Source organism: Varanus komodoensis, unplaced genomic scaffold (genome assembly GCF_004798865.1).
Source record: "Varanus komodoensis strain SLA01 unplaced genomic scaffold, ASM479886v1 scaffold1, whole genome shotgun sequence".
NCBI lineage: Eukaryota > Metazoa > Chordata > Lepidosauria > Squamata > Varanidae > Varanus > Varanus komodoensis.
The window spans coordinates 58,205,399-58,214,664 of NW_025335268.1; the positions used below are offsets into that span (position 1 = coordinate 58,205,399).

Below are 9,266 nucleotides of genomic sequence, written 5' to 3' on the forward strand. Positions count from 1 at the left end.
CGACCTCTTGTAATGCCTGTATTTCTGCAATAATTTTATTCAGCTTTTGAGAATCTGTGTTGTCCCCATTCATGCCTAGAACACAAACGTGTGAAATAAATGCACTAATAAGACATTTGAGGTATATGATAGATTGATTTCTGAAAATTAAAATAAAATAAAATCATATATATCAATAGCCATTAAACTGTCACTTTCTGAGCTCTGCTTCAACACAAAACTGACTATATTGTAGGAAAGTTAGTATGAAATCTTCTCTTGGATGATAACAAACACAGTAATTTGCATTTAAATGACAATGCAAGCAGTCGTGAATGCAACAAAACAACATTATTTGCATTTAAATATAGATTTATAAATGACAGGTATACTCTATTGTTTGGAAGGGATTTGTTATTCTTTACATGTTGTCCTTTTTCAATAATGTATTTTTATGGTAATTTCTATAACAAAGTCATTAAATTGTGCAATTCTTACCCGATACAGCCAGTAGAGTGTTAGCATCAACTGGAATGGCCCATTGTGCTATTCCTAGAACAAACAGTTCCCTCCAAGCATCTTCCAAAAGCATCAGCTGTCATACAATAGAGGTGCAATATAACATGGTGTATAATTTATAGATTGATAAACAATTCCAATATGTAAATCTCTGTTGTTTCAAAAATGGCTTTAAAGTGCTCATACTGTTTCTCCATCCCACCCTGCTTGGAGTATTTCAGTTATCCATTTCTCATTTTGATAAAGAGTCTGTGAACGTTGAAAGGTAAGGTATTATAGGCACTCCGTAATGTACGTACGCATGTGTGTGTGTGTGTGTGGTGTGCAAGCTCACACATGCATGTATGCACTTGGAATACTGTTCTGAAGTCCTGATTTCATATGTCGACAACTGTGCAAAAACAACAGTACGTAAAGATCTTACACTAATAAGTATGAAACCTGCAGGAAGTTTTACCCTTTCTCAGAAATGAACATCACCCATCCAGGAATTTTCATCCCCCCGCTACCACCATTGAAAATTGGTGTTTTTCAAACAGAGTTGGTGTTAACCAACTATGTTCTTTCTGCAAGCCCTATAACCAGCCTTCTTAAGGGCATTTGTGCAGTGAAATTGATTAGATAAGGTAAGACAATGATTACTATACAAGTCTTATTAGAACCTGTTATATTTTGGTTTGTTCAGGTTGTAGCATCCTTTATTAGATGGAAAAGTGGATCTTAGTATATTTGTTCCCGTCTCTTTTATCTTCTTCCAGTTGCATAGCTCAACAAGACCACCACAGGCTGAAGCATATTAGATATGGGTTGAAAAGACTAGAAAAAGCACTGGTGTTAACCAGGCCTATGCATCCCCTGGTGTTGCTCCTCATTGCTCAACAAAATGGTTTCCATGACGATCCCTTTTATGAGTAATCACATCATTTAGCCACTAGGTGGTGGTGGTAATGCTGGATAAGCTGTTAAAACAAAAAAGATCCACCCCACTGGGCTGGAAGCTCCACCCTAACTCCACATAGGTCAGGAGGAATATTACCTTATTGCTCAGTCTTCGGGAGGATGTCAGAGAGGTGACACTGGTATTATTTAGGAGCGTATGTGGGACTAATGTCCTTGCTATATTGGCTTTGGGTCTCTAACAGCCTAGAACGCTGAGGCTCAACATTTGTCAGTCTTCAGGTATTGATAAGGCTGATTGCTGCTGCCACCACCATTTCAGGGAATTAAGAGACCACCTACTCTGCTTTCCCATTCTCTGTCTGTCTGCCAAGCATGGCTAGGCCAGGACCATTTTCTTTGCATTGACTGACCCAAGAGAGCAACGCATTGAGGTGGAGCTGGAAATACCCGCCTTAATAGTCTTGCGGGTGATCTCCAAATCCTGCAGTTGCCACTGAATGCTGGCCTTTGGGCAGTTCTTTTTGCTTTTATACTTGGCAGCTAACAGGTGCCATGTCTGTGGTCAGGAAAGAAAAGTGTCATCCTGGCTCCTAAAGACCTTCCAAAGTAATCAGTGAAAAGTGGAAGAGGTCTGGAACAGAGAAGAAAGAGAGTGAGATGTGAATATATTCAAAAGAAATGGTACTGGGAGCTGAACCCATGGAGGACAGAAAGTCAATGGCTGGAGGGGATGCAGAAGCGCCTGAGCAGAAAAATTGAGCCTCAGAGGAAGCGACAGAGTGGAGCAGAGCAAAGGGAAGGCAGAGGAGTGGTGATGGAGCAGGAAAGAGGGCAGGGAGAGCGGCCCTCAGCCAAGAAGGAAAGGTGAAACGTAAGAACAGGTCTGAGACACTGTGGAAGCTACTGTCCTAATGACAGTAACACTTTTGGTGCAATTAATTGTGGCTTAGGGTCAGTTATCTGTATCTGCACTCTGTAGTTAAACTTGTTAATTCATAATGTTGTATTCACTGAATATCCTAAGATCATATATATTTAATTGACTCCTGCTTATCTGCTCCTCATTCTCATAAAACCTGAAGTTACTGTAGTTGTGGATGTCTCATTCTTACCCAGATGATCTGGGAGTCCCCTAGGAAGTAAAACTCTTCTGTTGTCATTGTGACACACACCTGAGTAATTACACAATTGTAGCTGCAGTCCTAAAAGCCATTATTTTGCACCAGTGGGCCTCACATCTCAGTAAAGGTGCAAGGAATGGGCTGCAAATAGCAGCAGAATTTCAGTATAAAGAGCAACCTCATCTCTCTTTCTCTCTGTCTCTCATTATTGACTATGATCATTGAAACAAGAATTTGCATTTCATAGAAGCATGAGAACAATAGAAGGAAAATGTCTGCAATTCTTAATTTGGGGTGAGCTGAAACTTTCCAAATCACAGCCTGGTCTGTAAAACCCAGAGAGGATAATGGTGAAGTTAATGAAATCCTTGGGCTTTAAAAAGAAGATTAATTTCATGGAACAATTCTTGAAACTTGCCTTTAATTTTGAATGTTAGACATGCAGCATGTTCATTTAAAATGACAGGATAATCTGATTCCTGACATGAATAATAGGCCTATTTTACACAGATCTGTTAAGTGATAACGTTAATCTGCACTAAGCCATTGCTAGTATATTGATGGAACTCTTTTCTCTGAAAGTGTCCCTTTACCCTGCAAACTCTCGCTTACATCTAAGACCTATTTCCTCAGTTGGAATGGGCTTTTGGCGAACAGAACTCTTGCCTTTAACTTAAGTCACCTCTGCTAATGGCAGTGAAGTAGCCATGGAACAAGGCCTGCATGAAGCCAGCAGGGGCATGGCTGTCTCTAATTTAATCAGGTATCAGAGTTTCAGAAAACAGGCAGGGCCAGAAAGTCTTGCTCACTTTAAGTCAGCCATCTGTGCAAAGGCTCTCAGGGCTTGCTCGTCATACCAAATGCAATACAATCTAGTTTAAAGCAGGGATGTCAGCTGCTCCTAGCTGAAGGGCCACATGCAAGTTCAGAGAATCTGTGGCATTCCACTGGTGGGCGGGCCAAAGGCAAAGGGAGCAGATCTAGAATGCTCTCTTTTTTTTAGCCTGCAGCGTGTAGAGCCATTAACTAAGCCCTAAGAGAGGTGTTTCAGCATTCCAGAATGGGAGACAAAACTGCATAAAATCCTGGAAACCTCTAAAGGATTGGTTGTTGAGGGAAAGGGGTGGGGTCAGGTGAAGGAGCAGAGCCAGCTGGGAAACTGCACTGGGCTGGATTTGTCCCCCAACCTGAGAGACTGAATTCACTCTATCCCATAGAATTTGTAATTAATTTAACTGAAGCATATAGTCTTGAACCAGGAATAGTTCATCTTGTCTATACTCTACTGGAATCAATGGGAGAAGGGAGGTATTACTAATATGACCCCAATGGGACTGAAGTGTGACTCCACCCTAGGGCAGATGCAAAATGGTCTTAGTGCAACTTTTCTTGGGAAGGTGCAGGGCTTCTGCTGAGTTCTCGAGTCAACAGAAAGCACATGGAGGCATCTCGTGTGCAACTGCACCGCCACATGGAGATCCACATGATCCCCCCATGACCTGTGCAAGTGCAATAACTGCTTTTGAAGTCTCCATGAGGGTTGCATCGCAGCAGCCATGCCTCTAGCCCGTGTATGAGAATGCCTGTCCATACAAAGTGCTGTATAGAAGCCATGCTCAGCTGTCAAACAAGCAGGAGCCACGTGTGTGCTTGCAAGCGATTATGTGGGTGCCAATCAGGATCCCCTCAGAGAAACTTACACAGATGTAAATGGGCTGCAAATGTTACCGGTTTGATATTTATGACTTTGATTGCCAATTTTATAAGCAACACCTATGATTACTTGGAGCTGGACCGCTTTCATATATTCCAGTTCCTTGAGATTTTTAAATAGAAGATTCTGCTTCAGATGCTAACTATTTCTGGGATTAAATCAGCTGTAGCAGGCGTGGATGGAAGGAAAACTGATCTACAGGCAGATGTCTGGGTGATTGTCAAGCAAGCACTTTGGATTCCCAAATGTTTAACAATAAAAAGGCTCACGCACAATCTCTCTCCCAAGTTAGGTTAGTGAATTGAAGACAGTTTGGGAGGAAAACGGAGTAGATTTTGTTCTAGTTCTGACATTTCTGGCCGTGAGCACATGCTCTGTCCTATCTTGTTCCCTTCTTTCTGAGTATCTTCATCTCTATGATACTATTCTGTACCAGGCTCTATTCAACAGACCTGGGAATTCTCATTTAAAAAAAAAAAAAAAAACCCAAGTACACCCCATAAGCCTGTAGCCTGCATACTCAAGAGCTAGGAAATGAGGAAGGCCTTTTCTTCAGTGGCCCTATTATTGTGGATCTCTCTCTCCTACTACTCTCTCTATGGAAGCATTCCTGAATTTGACCCTAAAATGTTTAATTTTGTATCCAGCTTCTTTTTGACTGGCAGGAATATTTCCTGAGTGGAGTTCTGATCAGACTGCTGCTACCTACAGAAAAGAAATTTGGGAAGATGATCTTTGCTTATTCCTCCTCCCTTTATAGCCTCCAGTGAACCCCCTCCTACTGTTTTGGAAGGTCCCCCAATCTTCCAGAAAAGAATATTTTGGAGGCATCCTGGGCACTGCAGAGAGAAAGAGGAATCAATACAGATTCATAACCCTAACCCTAACCCTTCCACCATCAGTGGAAATAATCTACTGCATTGGAAGAAGGAGTCCTTCACTTCACAAAAGGTTGGCTGTGCCAACATCTTGCATATGAGACTTGTAGTTTTAATTGTGGCACATTATTGATGTTTTAAAAATTCTTCTAAATATTGTGACTACCTATCATTATTTAAATAAGCAACTTAATGTTGAGCTGCCTTCTACTCTGTGCAAGGACTTTCTGTACAATCAGCCCCAGATGACTCAGGTAAACAAAGCAAGAAACATGCTATTGAAGAAGGGAAAAATGTCTTACATGGTCCAAAAAACAGCATGACCAAAACCCATTTACAAAGGAAAATTATCCTGAGACACCACTCTAGACAATTGACATCCTGGCTCTGCTGCTGATTCCTTTGTGTAGTATGCCACATATACTGCATGTGGTAGTATATTTTATTGATCATTTCGCTAATGCTTCACTTCTTATTACAGGGTTTGAATCCATCCTGAATTAGCATAAGAACAAGGGCATCCCCACCTTACCATCTTCAGCCAATATGAAACTTACCTGATCTTGTAATGATAGAGTGGAAAAAGCTGGGACGCTCTTTGCCCATTTGATACTCATGAAGAGAAGCCTTGCTGCAGACTCACAAACTGATTCAGTAGCCACTTCGTAAAGGTACATGGGCGTACCGCTGACTTCATGTGGATACTAAATATTAAAGAGGTTTTATTAAAAGTACATATTTTGGGAAATAATCAGCATGATCTTATGACTGGCTTAGAGATGCCACTTTTAATGACTTGCTTTGTTATATAATCCATTTTTTATGAAGAAAAGTAATATTAAAATGGGGAGAACACAAAATGGGAGATGGTGAGACTAAGGGTGCCATCCTATGCACACTCTGAAGAAAAGAGGCCTGCAACTCTCAGCATTCTCCTGCTTACATGATGGACTGACAGGAAATACTCAGAGTTGCAGTTTGCACAGGAATACCCTGTTAAGGAGTCAGTGCTTATATAAGGATCTTAAGATCTCCCTAAAGGGGAAACTATTATTCATTAATATATTTTATTATAATAATACTTATAATAAATATTTAAATAACTGGCAGCTTTATTTTGACAGAAAGGTCAATGCGTATTTACATTTGGCTTGGGTGATAAGACAATATTAGAATATTATAGAATATAATATTAGATTAGAATACTAGGATATTAGGCACATGGAAGAATGTCCTATTCAGGAAGCTCAGTCTCATGAACCACTGTGCAAATAAACAGTTTTTTAAAATGAAGCACACTGGGTTGAATCCAAGCTTTAACTCCCATGAATTGAGGGCTTCTTATTTTCATGGATGCTTGTAATCTAGCAGAGGAATCCTGGAAGAATGGAGGAGGTGTGATTTTGTTGATTCCTCCACCCCGCGCACACACACACACACCACATATACTTATTAAAATGTGAGTTATCAGGTTGTCTGAATCCAGTGAACAAACCATGGTGGACAACCCACCGTTCATAACCTAACAACCAACCATGGATTCTCTTCATGGGTTGTTTCCAGTTACCAAGCCATGGTTTGTCAGTACAGCAGGATTCAGAAAACATAATTATCTATGTTTCAACAACAATCCACACTTGACCCATACTCAATCCTCAAAGGTGGGTTATGTTGCCTGAACCCAGTTAAAGCCTTGCTAGTTAACATATAGGCAACTGGTGTATGAGAGGACAGTGAGGGCTTCTCCCCTTTCCCCCAAGACGGCTGGAGTAGTTGCCTGCTGACTCTTCAAGCATCCTTTCCCAACCTTGGCCCCCAGACATTATTAGATCGTTACAACTCCTATCATCCAGCACAGAGAAGGTGGAAGTTGTACTTCAACCACATCTGGGGACCCATGATTAGGAAAGCCTGACAGGTTTCCCTACTTGCTTCAGCTAATCATTCATTTGAAGGAATTATTTGAGGTCATGATATAGGGAAGCTCAGCTTACAAGACCTCTTTTAGTACTTTCCATGATATTGTAATGCATGGAGTTGCACTGATGTTATGTCTCAGTCATGACACAATTAGAGAAGGGTTGTTGATTCTGCTGTGCTTGGACTGACTCCCAGCTCTAAGTCTGGTGAAGCAGCAGGATGCAAAAACATTTCCTCTATACTAGTGCAGTCGGAGTAAACTTTGAAATTGAGTAACTCATAATGACAACACCCATAACCATTCCCCCAAATACAGGCAGCTGGTTTGATCCATTATATATCTGTATTTCTGTCTGTGTGCACACCCTTCCAAAAAAGAGCCTAACACCCAGTTCATTTGGATCAGGTGAAAAAACTGTTGGTGCACCACGACTCCATTGCTGGGTGGAGATGGAGTATGACAGCAGTATGACAGCCGTGGTGCCCAGACTGTGGAATGCACTCCCTAGAGAGGTTTGCCTGGCACAGAGCCTATATTCTTTTCATCGCCAGGTCAAAACGCTTTTTATTCAAGCGTTATTTTAAAAATTAGCATTTTAATGGTTTTAACAGTTGCTTTTGATTTGATTTTTTGGTTATTATATTGTGGTATTGATTGTTTTTATTGGATTTTGATTTTAATGTTGTAAGCCATCCTGAGATGTTATACATGAAGGACAGCATGTACATGTTTTAAATAAATAAAATTACATAAATAAAAGTATGGAACCCAACTATATGCCATCCTAAATGCATTTGGGTCACTTCAGAACCATCTAGAGCAGGGGTCTCAAGCTCAACTTACCTGGGGGCCGCTGGAAATAGCGTCTGGGTGAGGCTGGGCCGCAGCAAGTATTCCACCACGGCGGTGGTGGTGGGCCGCTCATCCCGCGTGGCTCCCGCAGGCCGGCCCGGGTGCCACAGGCGCTTTGAAGGCCGCAGGGCCCCTCCCCCGTGCCCCGCCCGTCCGGCACTTGGCCCGCGGGCCGCCAGTTTGAGACCCCTGGTCTAAAGCAACACAGTGTTGAACAACTAACACCAGTAGTTGTAAGCGTGCATGCATAACAAAGGTGGCTTAGTTAGCAGGGTATGACCAGATTGCTCCTACACAGAAAGTCATGTATGTGAACCAGTTAATCATTACAATAATGTGTAAAATGTAGAGCTGTAAGTAAATCACTTTCCAGTCATTTAGTTTGCAACCACTGATAGATTTACTAGGAAGTAAACCCCACAGAACACAGTGCATGTGTGAGCCATGCTGCCAGAGACCATTGACCCCAGTGCAAATATTTATGTCACAAATAAGGATCATTTTCATTAATTTATTCAGGTGACTAATTACAGCACAATCCACACACAGAGGGGAAAGAGATGGAGGGAAGATTCCACTTGGGAAAGCCCTCATTCTATTTCAAAATTGTAAAGTCTGATTGCTTTTTTTGATGTCCCTCAGCATATTTTTTGCATTTCCCAGAATCACTTAAAAAACAAAACAAAAACTCAGAGCTGACCTTTGGAGTTGGCTGAGCCAAGCCCACCAAGCTTTGCCTTTCAGATGCGGTAGAAACAGCAGCCAGTTCGAGATTATGAGGTTCCAGCTGTGTAACAGCAGTGAAGAAAGCTGGGGCAGGTAGAGCTGCAGAGGGGAAGTGTGGCGTGGCCCCATTATCTTCCTTGTGTCCTCTGAAATACAGAGCAACTTGTTTTCTTATTGTAGATGTCCTTGGTCCCCTTTCATGTTGAACAGCTGGGAATAAAAACCCTGTATTAGCATGCTACCTGGAGCTAGGGAAAAAACCCTTTTGAAGCACAGAAGCAGTTCACTGGATTAATTAGCTATACAATAATACATTTCTAATCATAACTACATTAAAACATGCAGTCCACCATTTACAAGCACTAACACTTCACCATTTGCTGAACTGTTGTGATGCCATGAAATGTGCACGGATATTTCAAATGTTTTCCTTTTGAGAGGAAAGGCTTCATCAATCGAATTTTAATACATGGTACAAGTGAAACTCACTGGAGACGACAGTCATGCTAGGGAGAGTCAAAGGCAGAAAATGAAAAGGAGGACCAAAAGAGAGATGGATTGACCATCAAGGAAGCCACGGCCTTGAATGTAGAACAGCTAAGCAGGGCTGTCATGGAGTGGACATTCAGGTGAGCTTTCATTCACAGGGTCACCAT

At 41.6% G+C, this 9,266-nt stretch overlaps 1 protein-coding gene across 2 annotated transcripts in view; it reads left to right on the forward strand.

Annotated features, from left to right (window-relative positions):
- Positions 1-7,626, forward strand: part of SNX3 (sorting nexin 3) — a 40,142-nt gene extending 32,516 nt beyond the window's left edge. For both annotated transcript variants that reach the window (XR_006414408.1, XM_044426866.1), the window contains one exon: positions 5,593-7,626. The gene's annotated coding sequence lies outside the window, so the exon portion shown is untranslated. The remainder of the gene's footprint in view (positions 1-5,592) is intronic.
- The last annotated feature ends 1,640 nt before the right edge of the window (positions 7,627-9,266 follow it).